Raw genomic sequence first — 23836 nt, forward strand, 5'->3', positions numbered from 1 at the left:
ATTTATAAATAGGGAAGGGGTGTTTAGGGGTTGAGGAAGGAGAAAGAAGAAAATAAGCAGACTGCAAAAGAACCGGCTCTCTCTTTCCCTCCCCCCACCGGCACCCTCCCTTTCCCTCTTTCCTCCCCTCTACTTTTTGGCTTTTATCCCCACTGCACCCCAGGGCTCTGGCTGATGTAATTCTAGAAGAGATGCGAAGGTGATACATGATTCACCTCTTCTTACATCTCAGTCTTCCAGGGATGACATCACTAGCGTAAGGAGAGATGTTTTAAATGAAAAAACAAAACCGGAAAACCGATTACTCTTGACGCTCAGAAGGAAAAGCGTGGTGTGACAAGAGCACAGCGAAGTAGTGGAAATACACGTTCCAGAAAGCACCTGAGGTCTGGTTTATTCATCAAATTTAGCTTTTCCGTCTCGCAAGGTGAGGCTCACGTTTCTCCTTTACTACCCGATGGTACTTTAAATGCAGTGAGACTCTTGCCACAGTCATCCCCAGCCTAAGTAATCCTCGGTGTCCAGCACTGCAGCCTTGACTGCACGAAACACGGAGTGACTTACGGCTGAAAGAGAGATGGTTGCAGGGGTGGCCGCATGCGTCCACGGAGGAGGTGTTTCTCCACCTCTCTGGGCACAAACATCCCCTGTTTGTACAATTTTTGTGTGTGTTGAGGCAGAAGGAGAGAGGAGTAGGGCAGAGTAAAATAAACAATGGTATTACATAGCCTCTCAACTATTACAGTGTCAGACAACACCCACTCTACACACATGCATGCTCCCCCCCTAAAGAAAACCTTCCCCCTCACTGCCCCGCAGTCAGCAGAAGAGTAGATTTTAAACAAATTAGAAAGGCTCTGTTATACTGAGAAAGCACAATGCCCTCCCAGGGACAGAGTTGCTTTTAAGGGTTCTGCTTATGAAAGGAGAAAGAAATGGCTGGTAAAGTCCACCCCTAGCACCACACTGGAGATTAGAAAACCACATGGGAGTCACCAAGAACCATGAGAAACGTAACAATTCTATTAGGAGCTCGTTGCCCTCATTTCTAAAGGGTTTAGTAATGTAATAAGAAGAACTCTTTCCTCTGTGTGGTATGCAACCGTAGCCTGAGCATCTGCTGGTAAGTGATGCGTGACAGAGCTAGCAATGTGCGTAGACTGTTGGTGCTAGGAGCCTTGCCTAACACGTGGGAAACTACTCAGGGCTCCAGGCGGGCAGGAGGCCCCTAGGGCCAAGGCGATCTATACTCTTGCCACCAGGTTTTCCTGTACTTGGCCACATCTGTCTCTAGGTATTTTTTGATTTCCTCTTTGATTTCTTCAGTGATCCATTGGTTGTTTAGTAGCATATTGTTTAGCTTCCACATGTTTGTGTTTCTTTCAGTTTTTTTCTTATAGTTGATTTCTAGCCTCATAGTGTTGTAGTTGCAAAAGATGCTTGTTATGATTTCAGTTTTCTGAAATCTACTGAGGCTTGCTTTGTGACCCAGCATGTGATCTACCCTGGAGAATGTTCCATCTGCTCAGCCCCATCTGGATCTGGCTTTATGGTTAGCTGGGGCCTTTCCTGCTCCTGCTAGCTCATCCATGTTCACAATGTGCCTGGGACCAGCCCCACTTCCGGCCCTTGCCCCCCCGCCAGCTCTGGAGTGACCCAATCTGAACAGCCTTGACTAACCACCATTTTGGTGGTTTGAATGGCTAGGTGGCCCTGCAGCTTGGCACTAATTCCTTCACCACTCTAGGGCTGTTCAGTGGCACCAGCAAAGGCCCTTGTTTCTAACCCCGAGGGAGAGCAGCCCTTCCAACCACCTCCTTTCCTGGTTCTCTTCTTCATCTATCTCCCACCCCACTTCCTCCTGTAACACATCGTTCCCCTTGGGCTTCTCCTATTACCCAGCTTCCCACCTGATCCTGGCTTCATTTTTCCTTCTTCCCACAAACCTAGTTCAGACTTTAATCACATGGAAGAAAAGAAAGCCCAAACTTTAAAGGAAAAACAAACCAAGCACACAGTCATCCATCAGCACCAATCCTGCAACTCCAGGGCATGCTTTGGCCCTGCCCACCCCCCACTTAGAAATGAACAAATGAGGTACAGAGGGGTGATGTCCTGCCCAAAGTTATACAAGGAGACACCAAGACCCAGGGGTTCAAACTCCTAAACCCATGCTCTTTTCATATTCCTCCAGTTTTTATGGCTTATAACTAGATGTTTAGCTTTGGGATGGCAGAAACTGGCAGTTGAATTGTTCTTTGTTTCCCTCCTTTTTTTTTTTTTTTTTTTTTTTTCCCGGTACGCGGGCCTCTCACTGTTGTGGCCTCTCCCGTTGCGGAGCACAGGCTCCGGACGCGCAGGCTCAGCGGCCATGGCTCACGGGCCCAGCCGCTCCGCCGCATGTGGGATCCTCCCAGACCGGGGCACGAACCCATGTCCCCTGCATCGGCAGGCGGACTCTCAACCACTGCGCCACCAGGGAAGCCCTGTTTCCCCCTTTCTTATGTACCCCTACATTTTACACATGGTAGATGCTGGATGATAAACTTGTGTGCCATTCTTCAACGTGCCACTCCCACCAACAAGTGCACATGAGCGTCTACTAGCTGCATGATGCCGCAGGTAGAGGGGCCAGGTGTCTGTCTTCCTGGCAAGGATGCTGCTGGTGGGTGGGGTGGCCACCCCCAGAGAAACTTGGTCTCCTCTTATTTCCACCCCTGAGGTCTGGTCTGGCAAGGTCTTGCCCTAGAAGAGCAGGTGTAGTTTGAGCGTGGGGGAGCTCTTTCCCTTGCACCATATTTATCAATCACCTGTATCCCTCCTGGTTGGCTGAGTTCTCCCAGGACAGGCATGTGACTTTAGGCATCTCTGATTCACCAAACTTAGCATAGAGCCCAACACCTAGTAGGTGCTCAGGAAATGCTAAGGAGGGAGTAAGTAAAGGGGGTGATTCCACTTCATGCTATGAGAATAGGGCTGATAAAGTTCAAGGTCATCACCCAGATGGAGGAGCCAAGGTTTTAAGGATATTATGTTTGGAAGGGAGGGAAGACTGGGATTCAATTGACTCCTCCACTCCACATCAGGTAGAGTCAGTTCTCAAGATTTTCCTTGGAACTTCCCCGACCTTCTTAGGGAAGGGATGGTTCTGGTTTGGAGAAGGATGGTTTACTTGGAATTAGCTTTAATGGAATTGTAGTCACCAAAGTTATTGCCCATATCCCTCCCTGTAATTTGAGCCAAATGAAGGCTCACAAAACGTGGCATGGCAGAAGCCTGAAGGAAGAGCCTTGAATCCAGGCCTTGAAGTGATCCGGACTCTGTCTGCACTGACCCAGTCAAGTCACTTCCCCTCTCTACCCTTGGGATCCTCATAGGTAAAATGGATGGGTTGCATTAGATAATAGCAAAACTAGTGTTCTGAATCAAAGAAGGAGCAAAGGTTAAGGTCAAGTGTGTTTCTGCCTTCCTCCATCCCCTAGTGGATGAGAACAGAAGAAACCTCTGACTGGCTAGAAACTTTCTGGGGCTCTGGGGACATCTTTAGGACTCACTGTGGCCTGGACCCTCACCAGAGTCTAATTTGGAGGTGATATTCTCTTGGCCAAGCCAGAGCAGGAGTTGCCTGCTAGACATCCCTTTCACTACCTCAAAACCTGGAGGCCATGCTGTGTCCTAAAATGCAGACTGATACTGTATCTAAGGGCCAGGTTAGGAAACATAAAATAACTTGCCCTAAGATCACTCAGAAAGTTGGGGCGAGAAGTCAGGTCTCCTAACTCCAAGTCCTACCCTCTTTTTCTCTGTATGTTTTTGGTTGGGATAAGGTAGTTTGAAAGCAACCCAGCCACTCTCCAAGGAGACTTGGCAGAGCCCAGGCATCTGATCAAAGACCATAAGGGCACCTGGTAGCACGGTGTTTTGTTTTCCTAATAAGGGAGACCAGGATCCACCGGCAACAAGTCTGGGAGTAAGAAGGAGTAGGGGGCTTCCCTGGTGGGGCAGTGATTGAGAGTCCGCCTGCCGATGCAGGGGACACGGGTTCGTGCCCCGGTCTGGGAAGATCCCACATGCCGCGGAGCGGCTGGGCCCGTGAGCCATGGCCGCTGAGCCTGTGCGTCTGGAGCCTGTGCTCCACAATGGGAGAGACCGCAACGGTGAGAGGCCCGCGTACTGCAAAAAAAAGAGGGAGTAGGCATCCCGGGGCATCTTCCTCACCCTCTTGCTCCTCCCTACTCCAGAACTCATCCCAATCCTGGATCCCTCTCCTAGGGGAATTTATTCTTTGCTGCCTGTCAGGGATTCTCCCTCCCCTCTGTTCCAGGATTGGCCAACAATGAATGGCTCAAGAGGTCACCAGCTCACTCCAAGATCATCTACTCTCCCTGAGAGCCTGAGAGCCAGACAACCTCAGCGCACTTCCAGACCAGTCCCTTCCTTTTATAGATGAGGACACTAAGCTCAGAGAAGGGAAAGGACTCGTTCAGGTGTTGCAGGGAGCTTACAGTGGAGCCATGATTAGAACTCAGGCTTCTAATTTCTCCCCTCACTGCCTTGGTGACATGGGCCAAGTGTGTGTGTGTGAAGCACAGGGCCTGCCCCCCTCCCTTCCCTAAGTGGTAATGTTCACACTTTTGCATCCTCAAGCTATTGTTCCTAAAGCCTACAGTGTGTCCCAAACTCTTACCTAAGTGGCCTTTTCAGGGAACTGACATTTTAATAGGGTATTCTTGGATATTAAAAGCCTTTGAGATATAAAACCCCATAATAAGAGAATTTCAGGCGCCATGATGTAGGCGGCCAGAGTAGGCAGGAAAAAATGTTTTAGTGCAGGGAATACCTCTCCTAACATTACCGATGTTCTAGCGTCATAAGCCACGTTCCTAAAGGTCACACTCTTGCAGCTGAACTCATACACAGAGAAAGTGATGTTTCCAAGGTCTCGTGAGTTCAAGGAGGGGGGGTGGGTAGGGCCACTGGGTCCTACTGTCAGTTCTATGTGCCAGACCAGGGCTTGCAAATGATTCCCCGGCACCATCTAAAGATCTACAAAACCATCAGCAGTTCCTTGTCCACAGCTGCTGTCTGTCCTCCACCAAGGCTTCCTCTGCAGGTAAACCTGTCTTAGCCTTCGCAGGCTAACTCATCCTCTATGTCCTCAATTCCCAGGGAAAATGCTCACACTACCTGATTTCCAGCAGAGGAGCTCATCTCTTTAAAGGAGCACCATGAGATCAGGTGGTCCTGTTTGTGCCCACACCAAACCACGCTACTTACCCGAAGGAGATGCGGAGCCACACCAAGGCGTGTGGGACCCTTCCTCTCATATCCGTAGCAGTTGTTGCTGATGAAGGAAGCTCACAGAGCCCATGGCCGGTCAGACCCTTTTGGAGGTGTTCACGTCGATGAAGTCCAAAGAGGTTTTAGTTACGTAGTATCTCTGCCACTTCATTTCTTTGACCCAGGTCTTAGCAAATGTCCAATATTAACTGACAACTGAAATAACTGGGGGGCTGGGGTGGGGTGGGGGATGAGACTGTGGGTAGAGCCAAAAGAGAATTGGACTTGAGACCTGGTTCTAGCCTTGGTTTTCCCGTATATCAGCTCTTTGACCTTGGGCAAGTTTCTTTTTGTGAAATGGAGGTAGTAATAGCTAACCAAACGATCTCTCAGGTTGCTTTGAGGCTCAAAACCTAAATGTTGGATAAGTCAGTGCTCTCGGTAAAGAGCAGTCCAGGAAAGGAGAGGTGGCTGCTGGAATATTCAGATTGAAATAACACAGTCGGCATGAGTGAGGCTCAGTGGGGCTCCTCCATGGAGGGAATGTATAGCTGGGCAGGGACATTTTCCATGAAACATATTCCAGGGACCCAAGGAGGGAAAACAGGCAAACACAAGGAAGTAATCTATTAAGAATAGGAAACAGTAGGTGGGCGTTCAAATGGCATGCTTTATGTGGAAAGATTATGGGCCAATTTTCCGTCTGAAGCTCTAGATAGCCACCTGAGCTATGCGGCTCCACCTCCAGCCCAATCTCTTCCATCGGCTGTGGCGAGAGAGCAACTGCCTGTGTTCTCTGGCTAGACTTTTATTTGTTCTCTGTAATTTGATGATCAGCCAGATCAGTATTTCTAGTGTGATTACTGTTCTACACTCAGACTGACAGACACACACACACACACACACACACACGCTCTACTTCCCGAAACTTTCCACAAATATTCACAATCCTGATTTCATTTACTTCTCAAATGGATGTCCCTGAAATGGACACGGTTCTCTTAGAGTGATTCTTTAGACTATTTTCTAGAAATGTGGAAGTTCTGAGGTGTTCCTTGGAGACATGCTATGTAGGTAGAGTACACACAGGAATAATTAGGATCCTCTTGTTCTGATGGAACTGGTGTGTGTGTGTGTGTGTGCGCGCGCATATGTGCAAGTTCCTGTGGGTGTGCCTGGGACTGTGCTCTTGTGTGTGTGCGCACACATGTGCAAGTTCCTGTGGGTGTGCCTGGGACTGTGCTCTTGTGTGTATGTGTGTGTGTGTGTGTGTGCACGCACACACATGTGCAAGTTCCTGTGGGTGTGCCTGGGACTGTGCTCTTGTGTGTGTGTGTGTGCGCGCGCGCACATGTGCAAGTTCCTGTGGGTGTGCCTGGGACTGTGCTCTTGTGTGTGTGCGCGCGCACATGTGCAAGTTCCTGTGGGTGTGCCTGGGACTGTGCTCTAGGACGCAGCTGAGCTGTACTGTAAACTCAAGATGTTGTGCTTGGCATTAGTGTGAAATGATCAGTGAAAACTCACAGCGCAATGAGAGAGCTATGCTGTTCCTCCGAGATTTTGGCCAAGAAAAACTTCAAATCACGTCACCCTTTCCTTTCCATTGTACTCTGAGTCTTCTTTTTGGCTTGTTTTTAATCGTGAAGGATCCTAAAACTAATAGAAATCACCAATTTGCTTGAGGAATGCTCTATATCGTGGGAGACCACGATCCACAAGGGCCTCTGCTAGGATGACCACAGATCCTGGTTTGCTCAGGACAGTCCCCATTTATGCCTGATGTCCTCACATAATTATAGTAGAGCCACATTTCACTCTCAAAAGGGTCCTAGTTTGGATGATAAATTACATGTTTCCCTACCTATTACCTAGATAATTTTGACTTAATCTGTGCATGTCTTTATCCATGCATTCCAGTTCTCTTCTTCACTGGAGAAACATTTATAATGCACCTACTGTGTGCCAAGCACTGTGCTGGCTGTGGGTGAGGTGGGTTAGTCTGAGGTGGGGGATGGGGTGCACCTAGGGAAACAAGAAGATATCCCTGCTCTAATGGAGCTTGTAATCCAGTGGAAGAGACCAAAACATGTAATACCTGTACAACCTAAAAAGAAGTATGGGCAGTCAGTGTGTAAAGTATTGAGGGAACACAGGACAAGCAGCCAACCCACCACTACCCAGCCAGGTGAGGGAGGGATGACCATAGAGGGCTTCACAAAAGAGATAGTTATCCTTTTCAACCATCAAGAGGGTCTTCTCAAAGACTCTGACTGAGTTAAAACTTTGCCTCATCTAGGTTCTGGGGGAAGTATAATCCTCCAGAACATTTTTTTTTTTTTAAAGGGTGAGATTGGAGGATGCTTTTGAAAATCTCCTACCTGCAACCTCTCTCCGGCCCTGTACTTCTAAAGGCCATTTTAGAAGAATATTTGGGTTTTCTTCCTCCTTGGTCCATTTCCTGATCCATGAACTTGGCAACCAGAAGGAATAGAATATGTTGGGTATAATTAAATAGGGTAAAGAATGTTAACTGCTTTAACAAATTCCATAATCTTACTGGATTAACATAAGGAGAGCTTATTTCTCACCTATGCAATATTCAGTGTGAACACTTGTGGTTGTCAAGCAGTCATTTAGGGACCCAGGTTCCTTCTACATTGTGGCTCCACCATCTTCTAGAGCAGGAGACATGGGCCAAGCTGGACTTGCTGGCTGTTTTTTGTATTTGAAGTTTAATTGGAACACAGTCATGCTCATCCATTCACACATTGTCTATGACTGCTTTGCACTATGGCAACAGACTTGAGTAATTGCAACAGTCTGTATAGCCCACAAGGCTAAAATAGTTGCCATCTGGTCCTTTAGAGAAAAAATTTGCTGACCTCTATCCTAGTACCTCAAAACTCTCTCTGGGTCACCTGCTTCCAGCCAGAGAATGTCTTCCAGTGGACAGAGAAAAAGTGTGCATGACCATTTGGAGGTTTTAATGGGCAGGCCTAGAAGTGACACACACAACTTCTCACCATGTTCCATTGGCCAGAATTCAGTTTGTGGTTACATGTAACTGCAAGGCCAGCTGGGAAATGTAGTCCAACAGTATGCTCATAAGGAAATGCAAATGGACTTGGGGAAGAGATACATAGTCTCTGCAACAGAAACTCTTCATCTTATGACCACAGGCCCAGGTTTAGATGAGCTGAGACTTTAGGAGGATCAGAGAAAAACTGTTATTTATAGAAGTTTGTGGGGGCTTCCCTGGTGGTGCAGTGGTTGAGAGTCCTCCTGCCGATGCAGGGGACACGGGTTCGTGCCCCAGTCCGGGAAGATCCCACGTGCCGCGGAGCGGCTGGGCCCGTGAGCCATGGCCGCTGAGCCTGCGCATCCGGAGCCTGTGCTCCGCAACGGGAGAGGCCACAGCAGTGAGAGGCCCGCGTACCGCAAAAAAAAAAAAAAAAAAAGTTTGTGAAGACAGTCATCATTCAGTCTGCACTTGGTCCTAAGGGCTGCTTTGAAGAGCTCAGGACCCAGAGTTCCAGTAACTTTTCAGAAACAGTTGCTTCAAACATTAGCCCAACGCTAGAAGGATTTTTGAGGCAAACTGTCCCCTCTCTGGGGGCTCTGTGAATTCCTACGGCCTTTGGGAGCAGATCTCTCTTTCTCCTGAGACAACCCAGCCCCTGGATGACAGTTCTGATTCTTGAAAAGTTCTTCTAAGATTTGTCACACTGCCCTGTGAGGCTGCAGAGAACAAGTCAGCGACTTCTTCCTTGGTCAGACCCAGCCGCCTGCAGGGAGATGCCTGGGTTCTTCTCTCCTAGAAAGGCCTCAGCTTCTCCCACCAGGGACCCAGACACCTGGGGAGAGGACGGCTCTGCTTTTCCAGTGAAAGGGAGACCTGGATAGATGCGTGAGTGGTCACTGAAAGTTCTGGGAAGGCCCTAAGTGAATTGCACTGTCCCCCAGGGGTCTGAGAGAGGTCCCACTGTCCCATGTCAGAAATGCCTCTACTGGGCTTCCCTGGTGGTGCAGTGGTTAAGAATCTGCCTGCCAATGCAGCGGACACGGGCTCGAGCGCTGGTCCAGGAAGATCCCACATGCCATGGAGTGACTAAGCCCATGAGCCACAACTACTGAGCCCTCGTGCCACAACTACTGAAGCCTGCGCGCCTAGAGCCCGTGCTCCGCAACAAGAGAAGCCATTGCAGTGAGAAGCCAGTGCACCACAACGAAGAGTAGCCCCCACTCGCTGCAACTAGAGAAAGCCCGTGCACAGCAATGAAGACCCAACACAGCCAAATATAAATAAATAAAATAAATAAATTTATATATATATAAAAAGAAATGCCTCTACTAAATGCTCAATCTGCATACTGACCCGGGGGAGGGCAGGAGAGAGGGACTTTATATTTTATATGATACTAGATTGGCTGAATTTTTATTTTATTAGCATGCTACATTTATAATAAACTAATCTAATTTTAAAAAAACATTGTATAGTGCATTTTAGAAATATTTTAATTCAGAATAGTATTTTTTAAAAGGCTTAGGGTACCTAACAGGATTAACTGGGAAATGTACTGGTGTGGGTGTTAATGGAATATGGCATTACTTTATTCATCATTATTCTTTGATAAGTTTAGAGATAAACTAGCAAATAGTTTAAATAAATGCATCATTATCGAGAAAAAAAAAAAGAAGAAAGGAAGGAAGGGAGGGGAAAAAAAAGAAAACAAAGGCAACAAGCTGTGCCTCTTCCAGAGGTAACCACCACAGGGGGAGAAGCACAGGATTCTAACTCAGAGACCTGGGTTTGCACCCCATTCTACAAGGCTCCCTGTGTGATGTTGCAGAAAGAGGTGCATTTCTCCTAGGTCTGCTAAATTTGTAAACAGGGTCATTATGCTTCCTTATGGCATTGTGCAATTCAAAGGAAATCACATATATAAGCCACCTCTTATGGAAAAGCATGACACAAATGTGAGAATTTTCCTTGCTGACAGTTGGGTCTCAGGCGGATCGGGAAGCATGCCCTGGAGAGATTCTGGCCATGTGGTGGCCAAGCCTGCTCTATCCTTCTCTAGTTGCTTCCTGGGAGTTCCACTTCCCCGAAAACTTCTTGAGGATGGATACCTATTTCCTAGAGACCTGCATTACTAAAGGATAGACCCTAGATTGGGGTCTGTCCAAGGGACTCTCCCCGCTGGGAGACTCTTCTGGTCAGTGATCCCTCTGGCACTCCAACCCTCCCTCCTTCTGAGGAGACCACCCTTCTGTGTAGCATACTTTACAAAGGATGCTCTTAGCCATTTTCTCTTCTGATGCTCACAACCACTCAAGGGAGGCAGGCTGGGCAGCATAAATAACTCAGCTTTCAGGTGAGAGACCTAGGGGTTCAAGAATGGAATGGAGTAGAAAGGAAAGCCACCGCAAGTGTTTAGCACCTACTGTATGCAAGGCAAAGCGCTGGGCACTTCAAGTGCATGCATCTCATGGTGGTGGAGTAAGTAACGGGCAGATCTGGTACTGCGGTCCAGGCTTCCAGATTCCAAGTGCTCTACAAGCACAGAATGGCACAAGGCAGGGGGATTATGAGCAAGGAATACTGGGAGATGGCTGGGTAGACAGGCAGGAGAGTAATAGAGAGGGGCAGGTCGGGGTGCGGAGGGGAGGTTGGCAGCTGCTGGCAGGTATGAGGCTATGGATGGGGTCTGGGCCATAGTTCCCATTATGTGGCTGTCATCAAAGTGCCCAAATAAATAAAGGTTTGCAATTACAGGGAGACATGCAGATACAGCAGCAGAGCCCAGATGTTAATTAAGCCTAAGATAGGTTATTATCTCTCTCCATTGGACTGAACAGAGGGAAATTGATGCAGATGGCAGGTTGGGGACTTGCCTATGTGACTGTTATGTGTTATTATTTCTGGTTTTTAAGAGGCACCTAACCTGGGGCTCTGGGGTACAGCCAAAGGGAAGGAGGCCACATTTAAGTGCTAGTCACTGAGGACGTTTCTCTCTCCTCCCTCACAGTTAAGGAAGGGCCTGCCTAGGCACTCAGCGTTTGCCCTGTGGCTTTCTGAAGCCACTGACTTGTGTTCCCACAATGGGGCTGCCACAGAGCCAGAGAGCAGAGTGTGGGGTGCAGAGTACAGGAACCCTGCAGGTGTTCCATCCTAAAGTCCTCAGTGCAGCTAGGCAGGGAGGAATTAAAATAGGCAACGACCAGCACGGCATGTTCACCTACCCAACTGAATGGACACTGGCTGTAGCACTGGCCTAGCGCGGGTCTTAGGGACCTTGTTTGGCCAGGTGCTAACTCTTTGATTGCTGAATCTTGGACAGGTGTGTGTGTGTGTGTGTGTGTGTGTGTGTGTGTGTGTGTGTGTGTGTGTGTGTTGGGGTGGGGGAGGGGGTCCAGAGGAAGGGCCCGGTGGTCAGGGTGACCCAAGAAGCACTACTGCAGGGAGGCTTGGGTCAGGGGCTATTTACCAATAGATATGGAAATAATTCAGTGTTTTACCAATCAATATGACTGTACTGGCAGAATATCAATCATGAGAAAAGTACTTTTTTAATCTGTAAAGTAATTTATGAGTATCAAATATTTTATAATAATAATAATATTTTATTAATAATAAAATGATGACATTTAGTCCCTTCATAATAGCACTATTGGACTTTGCTTTCATGCCTATTTTCTAATGGGCTGCCTTTCAGATACCAAGAAGTTGTTTCTTTTCTTTTCTTTTTTTTTTTATAAAGAACAATAATTATGTTTGAATTTCACTTTCTTTTTTTAAGAAATTAACTAATTTATTTATTTTTGGCTGTGTTGGGTCTTTGTTGCTGCGTGCACTCTTCCTCTAGTTGCGATAAGCGGGGTCTACTTTTCGTTTTGGTGCGTGGGTTTCTCATTGCGGTGGCTTCACTTGTGGAGGAGCACGGGCTCTAGGCACGGGGGCTTCAGTAGTTGTGGCATGTGGACTCAGTAGTTGTGGCTTGCGGGCTCTAGAGCACAGGCTCAGTAGTTGTGGCGCATGGGCTTAGTTGCTCCGCGGCACATGGGATCTTCCCGGACCAGGGCTCGAACCTGTGTCCCCTGCATTGGCTGATGGATTCTTATCCACTGCGCCACCAGGGAAGTCCCAAGAGGATGTTTCTGATTGGCTGGTCAGTGGACTGGGAGCCTTGGTTAACTCTTGCTTTTAGGGTAGTGGGGAGAGTAAGTTTTTCTTTCTTCCTCAGTGTCTTCCATCAGTAAGATACATTTACATTGTTGCAAGATAGATGGTCACCTGTGGGTAGGCCACCTGTATCTGTCCACCTTTGTAGATCAGGTAACTGTATATTGATGAAAAAGTGGGTTGCTTAGGAGTCAACCTTTTATTCTAAGCATCAGTTGGAACCACTGAACAGAAACTACACTCCCAATATCATGTGTGTGGCGCGGGGTACAGAGGGAGGGCCTGGGTGGCCAGGGTGGCCAGGGTGACACAAACAGGAGGACCGCAGGGAGGCCTGGGTCAATGGCTATTCACTCACAGGTGTTTACCAACAAGTACTTCTCTACTAATCTACCGAGCAAAAGAAGAGTGTCATTCTTTGGTTGGGGGCTTGGAAGAGTGGCCAGCCATCATTTTCAAGCAAAAGCTGTGGAGTGATGTGGACTCCTCTTGTTGTCCCTGGCCTCAATCACCTCCGGAGTCCCAATTCTCAAGGACACTATATAAAGATTTCCTAATTAGGCTTTTACTGTGCTTGGAGACACGGGTATGCAGGCTGCTGAGCAGAGTGTGCCCATGATCTTGAAGATCAGAGTAAGACATGGCTTACTTCTGAATCTTGACCTTGGTTTTGAAGGGCTGAATCATAATAATGATAATAAAAAAGATGGAATGAAGACGTTTTGAAATACTATAGTGACCTAGCTACACTCCACCTGGGAAAGGCGAACAGGCAGGAGTTACTTTAATTCTCTTCAGCTCATCTGTTAAAAGGCGGACTGAACATTCAGGTCAAGCCTTAGTATAGCCCGGCATGCACAGACTGTAATGGCCAGTCCTTTGTGTAGATCCTGTGGAATAAGAAAAGCCATAATGAAAACTACTGATACAGGCCTGGCCTGTAACTGTCCATAGTTCGCCTAGGAGGTGTCTGACCTATGAGTTTGCCCAATTATGTGAAGAGTCCCCATTTAGGAAGTCTTGCCTTTAATGTACTCTCACTTTTCTCCTAAATTCACAGTCACCATGACTACCATCGTGTTAAAATCTATTTAAATCACCCAGGAATGTTTATAGAAGACTTCAGTGCCCTCATTAAATTTCAAAAATAATAATAACTAATATAGTTATAGCATACAAGAGTATTTTTATGTCCATTATCTCTTTTGATCTTCACTAGCCCTCTGAGATGGGTAGATATTATGACCATTTTATAGATGAGGCGATTAAGGCACGATGAGCAGGAACTGGCTTAGAATCGTAGCAGCAGAGATATTAGTGATCAGCTGGTCACTGACTTTCTTTTTCAGATGGAAAAACCAGCTGGAGGGAAGAGACTTGCCGAGTCTCTTAGTAATTGGAGCAGAGATAACTTGCCAAGGGTGTTTTCTCACAATTATTTTAAGGAAAGTACCTGAAATCCAAGACATTGTCCATTTGATCTGGGACTTAAGTTTGAATGTGTTTGGGGAAAGGGGGGTGGCTGCCCTCCAGCCTTAGGATCAGAGCCTGGACCAGAGCCTTTAACATGTGGCCCAGTGGTTGTTTTGAGCCCATAATTACCAATTTAATGCAATGTAACAGACATAGAACCTAAGAGACGGGTTTTAACATGCAGAGTGGGACATTCAGTCCCAGAAGAAGGAAACAGATGGGGAAGGGATCCTGGGAGCCTCAGCCACCATAGAGCATTCTGGAAGGGTTCCTGGTCCTCACTCCCCTCCCGCACACTCCCCCACCTCCCTCAGCAACCTGTACCCCTGTCTGCCGGGAGCTCCGAGGCTTTGGGGTGGGAGAGGTGCTTGGCTGGGCACATTCCCACTGCCTCACCCTATTGACCTCGTAGCACCACCCTCCCTCTCCAGAGCCAGACAGGCTCTCCCATCACGCAGGACACGGTGCCGGGCACTGAAGAGTAGGAGACTCACTCTAGGCTCCTGCCCTCAAGGACCTTGTGGCTTTGGTGGGTGGAGAGAAAGGTGGAGGCACACAGAAGCAGCCATGGTTCCCCGTAGCAAGTTCCCCCACAGAGTTTTCCATAAAACGCGCGGGAATGTGGGACAAGAGGGGCTGGAGGAAGCGGACAATGCTGATAAGTCCAGAGGGAGGAGCGGGGCTGTGACTGGAGACAGGGCATTTTAGGCTGTAGGAACGTCAAGGGGGGACAGGAAGAGTATCATGGTTCATCAGAGAAATGCCTTGGGGCTCAGTGCGTGTGTGCGCGTGTGTGTGTGAAGATGGATTGGTGGATGGGGGTCAGATCATAAAGAGCCTGCACACCCGGCAACTCTGACCTTTCCGTTGAAAACCGTGGGTTTGAAGGATTTGAAGGATGGGCAGCATGGTGCCGTGAGACGGCCGGCTGGTGTAGGAACGCTCACTCCTGATGGCGGGGAGGAGGGGGGCAGTGAGGAGGGAGGGCCCGGAGGCAGGGAGAACAGGGAAGAGGCTCTTGCAATAGTCCAGGCAGGAGATGATGAAGACCTGGGCTGAGGGAGAGATGCTGGGCATGGGGAAGGGGGACAGGTCCCAGGGACATTTCAAAATCATCAGGAGGACAAGAATAAGGGAGAGTGAGGTGTCCAAAATGCAGGGGTGTGCTGGAGCCGGCGGGCACTGGCTCAGGAGAAGGACTGTGTACATCTTTTCCTAACTCTGCACTCAGGAACATCATGTTGGCACCTTTAAAGCAGCCGTGGGAGTAGCATTAACACCACAGAAATTAAAAATAGTCTACAAATCAGGACCTTTTCTCCTCAGAGAGCTGGTTGTTAAATATTTACCAACACACCTTTGCTGAGCTTCTCCTGCTGTGGGTGGTGCAGACGGAGGCATCAGAGGCAGTGGCCTCCGGAGATTTCAGAGGCATTTGAGATGAGCCTTGGGCAAGCGATAAGTTTGTGGTCGGTAGGGGGTAAGGGAAGACATTTTTAGTGAACGCTCAGTGTGAGCAAAGGCCTACCTTCCTCTGGGGTATCTCCGCACAGAGAATGGAACTTAAGAGACTCTTGGTGACCGTTTGTTGGCTACTGCTAGCAGAATCTTCAAGTAGATCAGATGCACCAATGAAATGTTCTTTAAATACTTACAGGTACCTGATGCATGTTTACCATGAACTAGTCCATTTGTGCCAGGAGTTCATCTTTACACGGAGCATTCCCTGAATCCAGCTGTAATGGTTAATTAATTACCTTAAGAATGACTCAGAAATTTTCCTAGGTTATTTTTAGCAGCGGAGCGCCAGAGAGGGCTCCAAAGACTTTCTCAGGATCACAGCTAATTAGTGACCTTCCCCAGGACCAACACTTTGGAGGTAGAAGTTGTAATAGTTACCTATAACTGCAAAGCACAATTCCTCCCAACTTTAAAAAAAACAGTTAAAAAACTGGCTTAAAACAACAATAAACATTTATTATCTCAGAGTTTTTGTGAGTCAGGAATTCAAGAGTCAGGAATTCAAGAGTGACTTAGTTGGGTGGATTTGGCTTTTATATATATAAAATATCTAAACTATTGTATATTATATAAAATTTATATGTTATATATAAACTATATATAACCTATATATATATTATGTATATATAATTTATTATGAGAAATTGTCTCATACAATGTGGATGTTACAAAGCCCCATTATCTGTTGTCTACAACCTGATGCCTGGGAAAACTGGTGTTGTAATTCAGTCTGAGTCTGAAGGCCTGAGAACTGGGGGAGCCAATGGTGTAAATCCAAGTCTGAGGGCAGGAGAATATGAGATGAGAAGTCCCAGCTGAAGCAGTGAAGCAGGAAGAAGAGGGATGAATTCCTCCTTCCTCCACCATTTGTCCTATTCAGACCCTTCGGATTGTATGATGCCCATCCACACTGGGGAGGGCCATCAACTTTACTGTTTCTCATCCAGAAACACCCACACAGACACACCCAGAAATCATGTTTAATCTGGACACCCCATGGCCAGTCAAATTGACACAGGAGATTAACCATCATGGGGTCTCTCGTGAAATTGTGGTAGGGACGTCGGCTGGGGCCGCCATCATCTGATGGGTTAGAGGATCAGCTCTCACGGGGGCTCGCCCACGTGGCTGGCATATTCGTGCTGGTGTGGGCAGGAGGCTGTAGGTCCTCACAGGGGCCTCTGTAGGGCTGCTGGCATCCTCACAGCAGGGCAGCTGGTTCCTCCTGAGTGAGTAATCCAGAGAGATCAAGGCAGAAGCTCCAAAGTCTTTTATGACTTAGCTTCAGAAGTCATCATCATCATTTCCACAACATCCTAGTGGTCACATGAGTGAGTCTTTCTCAGTGTGGGAGGAGATAATACAAGAGTCAGGGATCACTGGGGACCAGATTGGACGTTGGTTACCACAGAGCCCAATACAGCAAGTGAGTTAAAACCGGGAGACTCTTGACGTCAGAGGACGTGGTCTGCCATTTGGTAGGTAGGTATCCTGTTAAAGACTCAACTTCCTTTACCTCTAAAGTGGGACAATTGGTCCTGCCTGGTTTGCCATAATGAGTTGTGATGAGGACCAAACTGCAAAGAACAGTACAGATGTCAGTTCCAGTGATTATTCCTAAGCCACCTTCGTTTAAAAAAAAATGCAAGAGAGAGAACCCTACGTCCTTGCTTATTGATGGCTATTCAGCAAAGCATAGGGATTCAGGCCTCCAGGGGAAGCGGCTGCAGTGCGGTGGGTACAAGGATGCGCTCTAGAGTGAGGCTTCCTGGGCTCACAACTCAGCTCCACCACTCACCAACGGTGTGACCCGGGGCCAGATACTCAATTCCTCTGTGCCACAGTCTCTGTACATATTTCCGTGGAAATGATGACAGTACCTGCTTCATAGGGATGTTGTGAAAATTAAATTAGCTAATTCAGGTGAAACATTAAGAACAGTGCCTCCTGACATTCCGTGACTGCTTGATATAAATCCTAGCTTTGGCTCCAGAGTGGCCACAAAGTCTGGAAACATACATATTATTATTATTATTATTATTATTATTTTTGTGGTTCGCGGGCCTCTCAGTGCTGTGGCCTCTCCCGCCGCGGAGCACATGCTCCGGACGCGCAGGCCCAGCAGCCGTGGCTCACGGGCCCAGCCATTCCGCGGCACGTGGGATCCTCCCAGACCAGGGCACTAACCCGTGTCCCCTGCATTGGCAGGCGGACTCCCAACCACTGCGCCACCAGGGAAGCCCTACGTATTATTTTATCACGTGTTATAATGTGATATCCATAAACCATTTATTATATATTGGCCTGTGTTGCTAGACTTGGTGGCCAACCTCTATTATGGCCTCTGATCCTGACTGTCCAGGCAGTTTACTCTGTCCTTTAGTTGTGCCTGTAATCCAGTTGGCTGATCTGGTATAAGATCCTAATCTCTCATTAGAGAGGAGAAAGCCCTCATTATACTTGTTAATGTTGACCCCACTTCCAAGCTTCCCCAGATGTAGGTGCTGCTAACACTGCTCTCCAGGGTGTTGCTCACCCCAGTGGGCCTCTTTATTACATGAGCACACAGGGCAGAGAAGATGCCCTGTGCTATTAAGTTGGTTTTGCAAATCGCAGTGGCCAACTACATAATGGCATAAAGATACACCTCACCTCGAAGGGGGCAGGGTACCAGACATCACATGAAAAGGGTTCCGAACAACCTGTAAAATTGCCCTAGGAAAGGAATGTTCCAGAGCAGGAAGATTTGCAGTTGCAGAGATGTATCTCATGTTAATAATATTGAACATACAAAACTCTGAGTCTAGAAACTGGTAGTTTTGATGGTGTTATAACTTATGTTATAAAACGACTCTTTGCAAATAATTTACCAGTTTCTGTAAATACCCAGCTCTCTGGTTTGTTTAAATATTTTTTATTTTCTTTTTTAAAGGATTTGAGGCACATCTTTCTGGAGAACATCTATCACCTAGGTTTTCCCAAAACGTGTTCTTGGAACACTAATCCCATGGGGTGTTACTGGATGTTACATTAAAAAAGTTTCAGTGATCAAATGAGGTCAGGAAACACTGGATTAAACATAGTTAAACAAGCTTCCTTTTTACAGGACTTCTCAGAGCCTTTAATATACTAATATTCCTTATGAATCTCTATGAGGGTGATACAATCTAAAGTTTTTCCTACATTTATTTGATCGTAAACCATTTTGGGAGGGGGGATATATTTCAGAAAAAGTATTCAGCGGAAAATAGATATAGGAAAACATAGACCTAATAATTGCAAACCTACCGGTTCATCTGCGTGCCACATCCACATTCGATTATTTCTGGTAACACCATACCCCTCTCTTGAGAACTGTTCCCAGCTGCATTCATGTGGTCCGCAAGGGAGCTGGCATTTTCTTGACCACAAGCAACACACCTCCTAGCCATAGGAGTGAGCACCAGACCTGGGCTGGGCCACTCAGTCCCTTTTCTGAAATCTTTGGATTTGGGACCAATGATTCTTTCCCTGGTGGCTGAGCCTGTAAGACATAAAATGTGAAGAACTGTTAGTTTTCTTGTATCCGGAGAAAGCTGTTCTGTGGTGGTGTTTAATAGTACTAACAAGCAGAGGGAAAAACACGGGAGATGGAGAGACCAGATGTATTTGACTCCTTGGTTCTGGCTCTGGACTGCTCATTCCATTCCCACTTTTGTGCAGTTTGGTTAATCTATGTCAGTACTACTCAAAGTGTACTCAGGTGTGTTTGTGGACCAGTGCTGTTTCCCAAACTGTGCATTATTTGTCTGTAGTGAGGTAAATTCAGAAAGTGAGTGTTTAGTAAATTAAGAGGCATTTTATTTTTCTAGTAATTCATATTGATGTAATTTACCAAAGTATTGATCTACAATGGATAATAATAATAATAAAACCTGGGCCTTGGGGCTTCCCTGGTGGCGCAGTGGTTAGGAACCTGCTTGCCAAGGCAGGGGATGAGGGTTCGAGCCCTGGTCCGGGAAGATTCCACATGCTGCGGAGAAAATAAGCCCGTGCGCCACAACTACTTAGCCTGCGTGCCACAACTACTGAAACCCGCGCACCTAGAGCCTGTGCTCTGCAACAAGAGAAGCTGCCACAATGAGAAGCCCGTGCACGGCAACAAAGAGTAGCCCCCACTTGCCGCAACTAGAGAAAGCCCACATGCAACAATGAAGACCCAATGCAGCCAAAAATAAATAAAGAAAATAAAGAAAAAAACTCCTGGGCCTTCAGCACAGATAGTTTGAGAAACACTGGTTGTGAAATATTCTAGCAGGGCTGCTATATACGGTTGTGTAGGTAGTGCACTGCACAACTCTAGGAAGTGCAGATCATATAGGTGGCAACGTGAATGATTCCACCCTGCCTGAGTTGTACAGTGTACAACTGGCCCAACAGTTGACACAGTCCTTTGATCTCAGTATCCTTCCAACAAATTCCTTTTTGTTTTGCTTAAATTAGCCAGAGTCTTTTTGCTGTTGTTACTCTCAACCTAAGGAAATTTAAATAACACATCTTCTACTGTCCCAGTGGCCTATTTCAAGTGTCTACTATATATAAGAGACCTGGTTCTGGAGTCCGACTTTCCCACGGTATGATTCATCCATTTTGCTGTCTTGTTAGTTCTCATGGAGGGAGAGCAGGTTAGTACCTACCGCTTGGGAGGACACCAGACATTCTACACCACCAAACCGGACAGTCTGTGACTGGGCACAACGGTATTTAAAGGTTCCCTTTCTTTTCACATCTGAGCCCCAGTGTAACAAGCTCTCACAATTAGCTTCAGTGAAGGTAGGCCCGCTGGGCATTCTGAACACTTTGTTAGTGGACTCGTAATATGGGTGTCTTTCTAAAACAGTTTTATAATATCTAAAGCTTTAAAAATGCTCTTTCCCCTTCTGAGAATTATACTTCTAAGATCCTCTCTTAAGGATCTGAAAGATCATCAAAGATTTATCCCCAATGATGGCCACTGCGTTGTAATTGTAAAAACAGAAATTAGGAATAACCTAAATATCCAATACACAGTTGACCCCTGAACAATGAACACAGGGTCCAAACCTGTGGACTGCATTTTTTTCAATAAATATACAGTTGGATCTCCTTATTCGTGGACTTTGCATCTGCAGATACGGAGGGCCAGCTGTATTCATTGTACTCCACCATTTATAAGGTGGACTTTCATAAGGGACTTGAGCATCCCAGGATTTTGGTATATGAAGGGGCTCGTGGAACCAATCCCTTATGGTTACTGAGGAGGATTAAGTAGATAACTGAGTATCTAATTAAGTAGACAATAGAAAATGAGTAAAAGAATAATCTGAATCTGTTAAAATTATGTTTACAGAGTTTCCAACAATATGGAAAATTATATAATGTTAGGTTAAAAATCAGAATGCAATAGAATATATATGTAAGGAGAAAATGCTAAGAAAAAAGACTGAAGATATTTAGGTTAAAATGCTAATAGTGACTGTTTCTGAGGAGTGATATTTTATTTTATTTTTAAAAAACATTTTATTTATTTATTTATTTTTGGCTGCGTTGGGTCTTCTTTGCTGTGCATGGGCTTTCTCTAGTTGCGGCGAGCGGGGGCTACTCCTCACTGCGGTATGCAGGCTTCTCATTGTGGTGGCTTCTCTTGTTGTGGAGCATGGGCTCTAGGTACGTGGGCTTCAGTAGTTGTGGCTCACAGGCTCTAGAGCGCAGGCTCAGTAGATGTGGCGCATGGGCTTAGTTGCTCCGTGGCGTGTGGGATCTTCCCGGATCAGGGCTCAAACCTGTGTCTGCTGCATTGGCAGGCTGATTTCTAACCATTGCACCACCAGGGAAGTCCCAGGAGTGATATTTTAAATGATTAACATAAAACATATTTGTCTAAAATTTCTGTTAAGAATACATATTACAGATTGTAAATCAACTATACTCAATAAAATAAAAAAAAGAGTACATATTACTTTGATAGTCAGGGGAAATAAAGTTAATTTTTTTTTATTCAAACAGAAAGTCACAAAAATTAAAATCATCCTCATCAGTTCACTCAGTCCCATGTAATTAATTTTTTTTTCATCTTGATCTTTTGTTAGCACTTTTATGAGTTCATCAGTTTTCCATTAGAGTTCTGAAAATGCTTATCCATTCAGTTCAGCAGTATAGTCAGTTACCAGAAACCTGTACTTGTCAGAGTCTTTTCCATGAATTCCTTGAAGATGAAACCTTTTATAGGAACATATTTGCAAAGGCATCAGAGTACACCCAGAACTGTCTGTAAATGACAGAAGACTTAAAAATGACCACGGTTAAAGATTTTATGAAAGGTCATAATAATGCAATTGACAAGGAAATTTAGTTATTTCTGAGATATACATTTTAAAGTAATAACTAGATATGACTTATAACATTATACCAGAACATATAAGAGTTTTAGAAATTTCATGTAATGTCTGAAACATTTATATTAACATATTTCCATACAAATAACCCAAAGAAAGTTTAGTATTAGTTGTTTTGTTTGTTTGTTTGTTTATACTGCAGGTTCTTATTAGTCATCAAGTTAAATATTTAAAAAGAAAAAATAAAGACAAGGCAGCTATATGTTTGAGGTTGGGCCCCAAAACATAGCTGGTGAGGTCACTGCAGGCTTCAGGTCTCAGTTGAGCAGGTTGATTTTCTCAGTTCCTGGAGAGCATCTGGACCAGAGGCCCCGATTCACTGACAAGCACACTCAGCCCAGCTCAGAGTGGACACTCATGCATGTACTGACAGCATATGTCCAGCGGTTTCTGTTTCCATGGTTAACGTTTCCTGATCTTACCCTTGGCGCCAGGAGTGCCTCTGAAATACCCATGATAGCAAGGTTTGGGCAAAGAGGCTTAAAAGAGACTGAGGCATAGATGAAGGATATGCATTCCCCCAGCCCAGCAACTCCACTCCTGGGTACACAGCCTGGACAAACCCACGCATATTCATGAAAACTCATTATGCCATTGTTTGCAATAGTAAAAAATTGGAACACTGGGAAAAAAGTGGACACATTGCCTTCCATCAAAAGGAGAATGAATATATAAATCATACATTTTCATACAATGAAATACTACTCAGCATCAAATTAAATGAATTAACATTAATATAGATGAATCCCTGATCAAGAATATCAGTGAAAAACAGAGCAAGTAGCAGCTGGATTCCATCTATACTAATATCATATTTATTTGTTTATCATATTTTGTATATTATTTATTATATTATATAAAATATAATTTATTAATACTATATTAATTTATATGGTTTACATTTATGATTCCATTAAGATTAAGTTAAAATATGTGAAAACAACATTATTTATGGATGTCCATTCACAGCGAAAGTAAAGTCATGCCTGGGAATAGTAAACATCAAATTCCAGAGAGTGGTTTCCCCTGGGAATAGAAAAAAGAAAAAGAAATCAGCCTATGGAGGCGTCAAAGGCATCTGTGAAGTTTTGTCTTTAAAAATATATATCTGAAACAAATATGGAGAAGAACGTTAGGATTTGACAAAGCCTGGTGATGTGCACAAATTATATCATTTTCTATTCTCTTTCCTTTTAGAAGTATTTCATAATAAAAACATATATAGTAACAAAAATAAAGTAGGGCACCAACCAGGATGTTCTGAGCATGAGACAGGTGGAGATGACCAGGGGAGAGACGGGCTGGCATGCACTCGGGGTGCAAGTCTGGATGTGGCAACACCAGGCTCGAGGGCCCTGGATGCCTCCCTGCATGGTGCAGTCTCAGCTCTGCTCACCAACACGTGCGGTGCCTCTTTCCCCTTCCTGTTTTCATGTCTGATCTGGTGGCTCCTCTCTGATCTGCTGTCTGCTGGGAATCGCACATCTCAGCACCAAGGTCAAGCCCCTGACTACTGTTGCACTGGTGAACTGCCTGCCCGCGTGCGCCTCCTTGGCTGGCTCCAGCCTTTACACTCCTGGGGCTGTATAAGAAGAGCACAAGTTCACACCCACCTCCTGCCAAAGGACAGGGGAATCTTGGAGGATTGGGGATCCTGATTTATTTCCCTCAGGCTTTCCCAGGTGCTCACATAGTGCATGGGTCTCCGATGTCCTGGTTTCAGGCACTTATTAATCTGTCTACCTCATCTTCTTTATTCTTCATAAGAATGGGTTGGGTCCAGGTCAGTGCCAACATTCCAAGAAAATCCAGTCTGGGCCTCCTCATCTGGTCTTGGAATCTGGAGACCTACCTGCTCTGGAATCCCAGCTCAGCCAGCAAACCGTGTCTCCTCTCTGGACCTCCCTTTCTTCCCCTGGTATGTGGGTCATGGACCTCACCAGGTTGGCATGATGTCATGATTGCA

This window comes from Lagenorhynchus albirostris, chromosome 5, assembly GCF_949774975.1.
Source record: "Lagenorhynchus albirostris chromosome 5, mLagAlb1.1, whole genome shotgun sequence".
NCBI lineage: Eukaryota > Metazoa > Chordata > Mammalia > Artiodactyla > Delphinidae > Lagenorhynchus > Lagenorhynchus albirostris.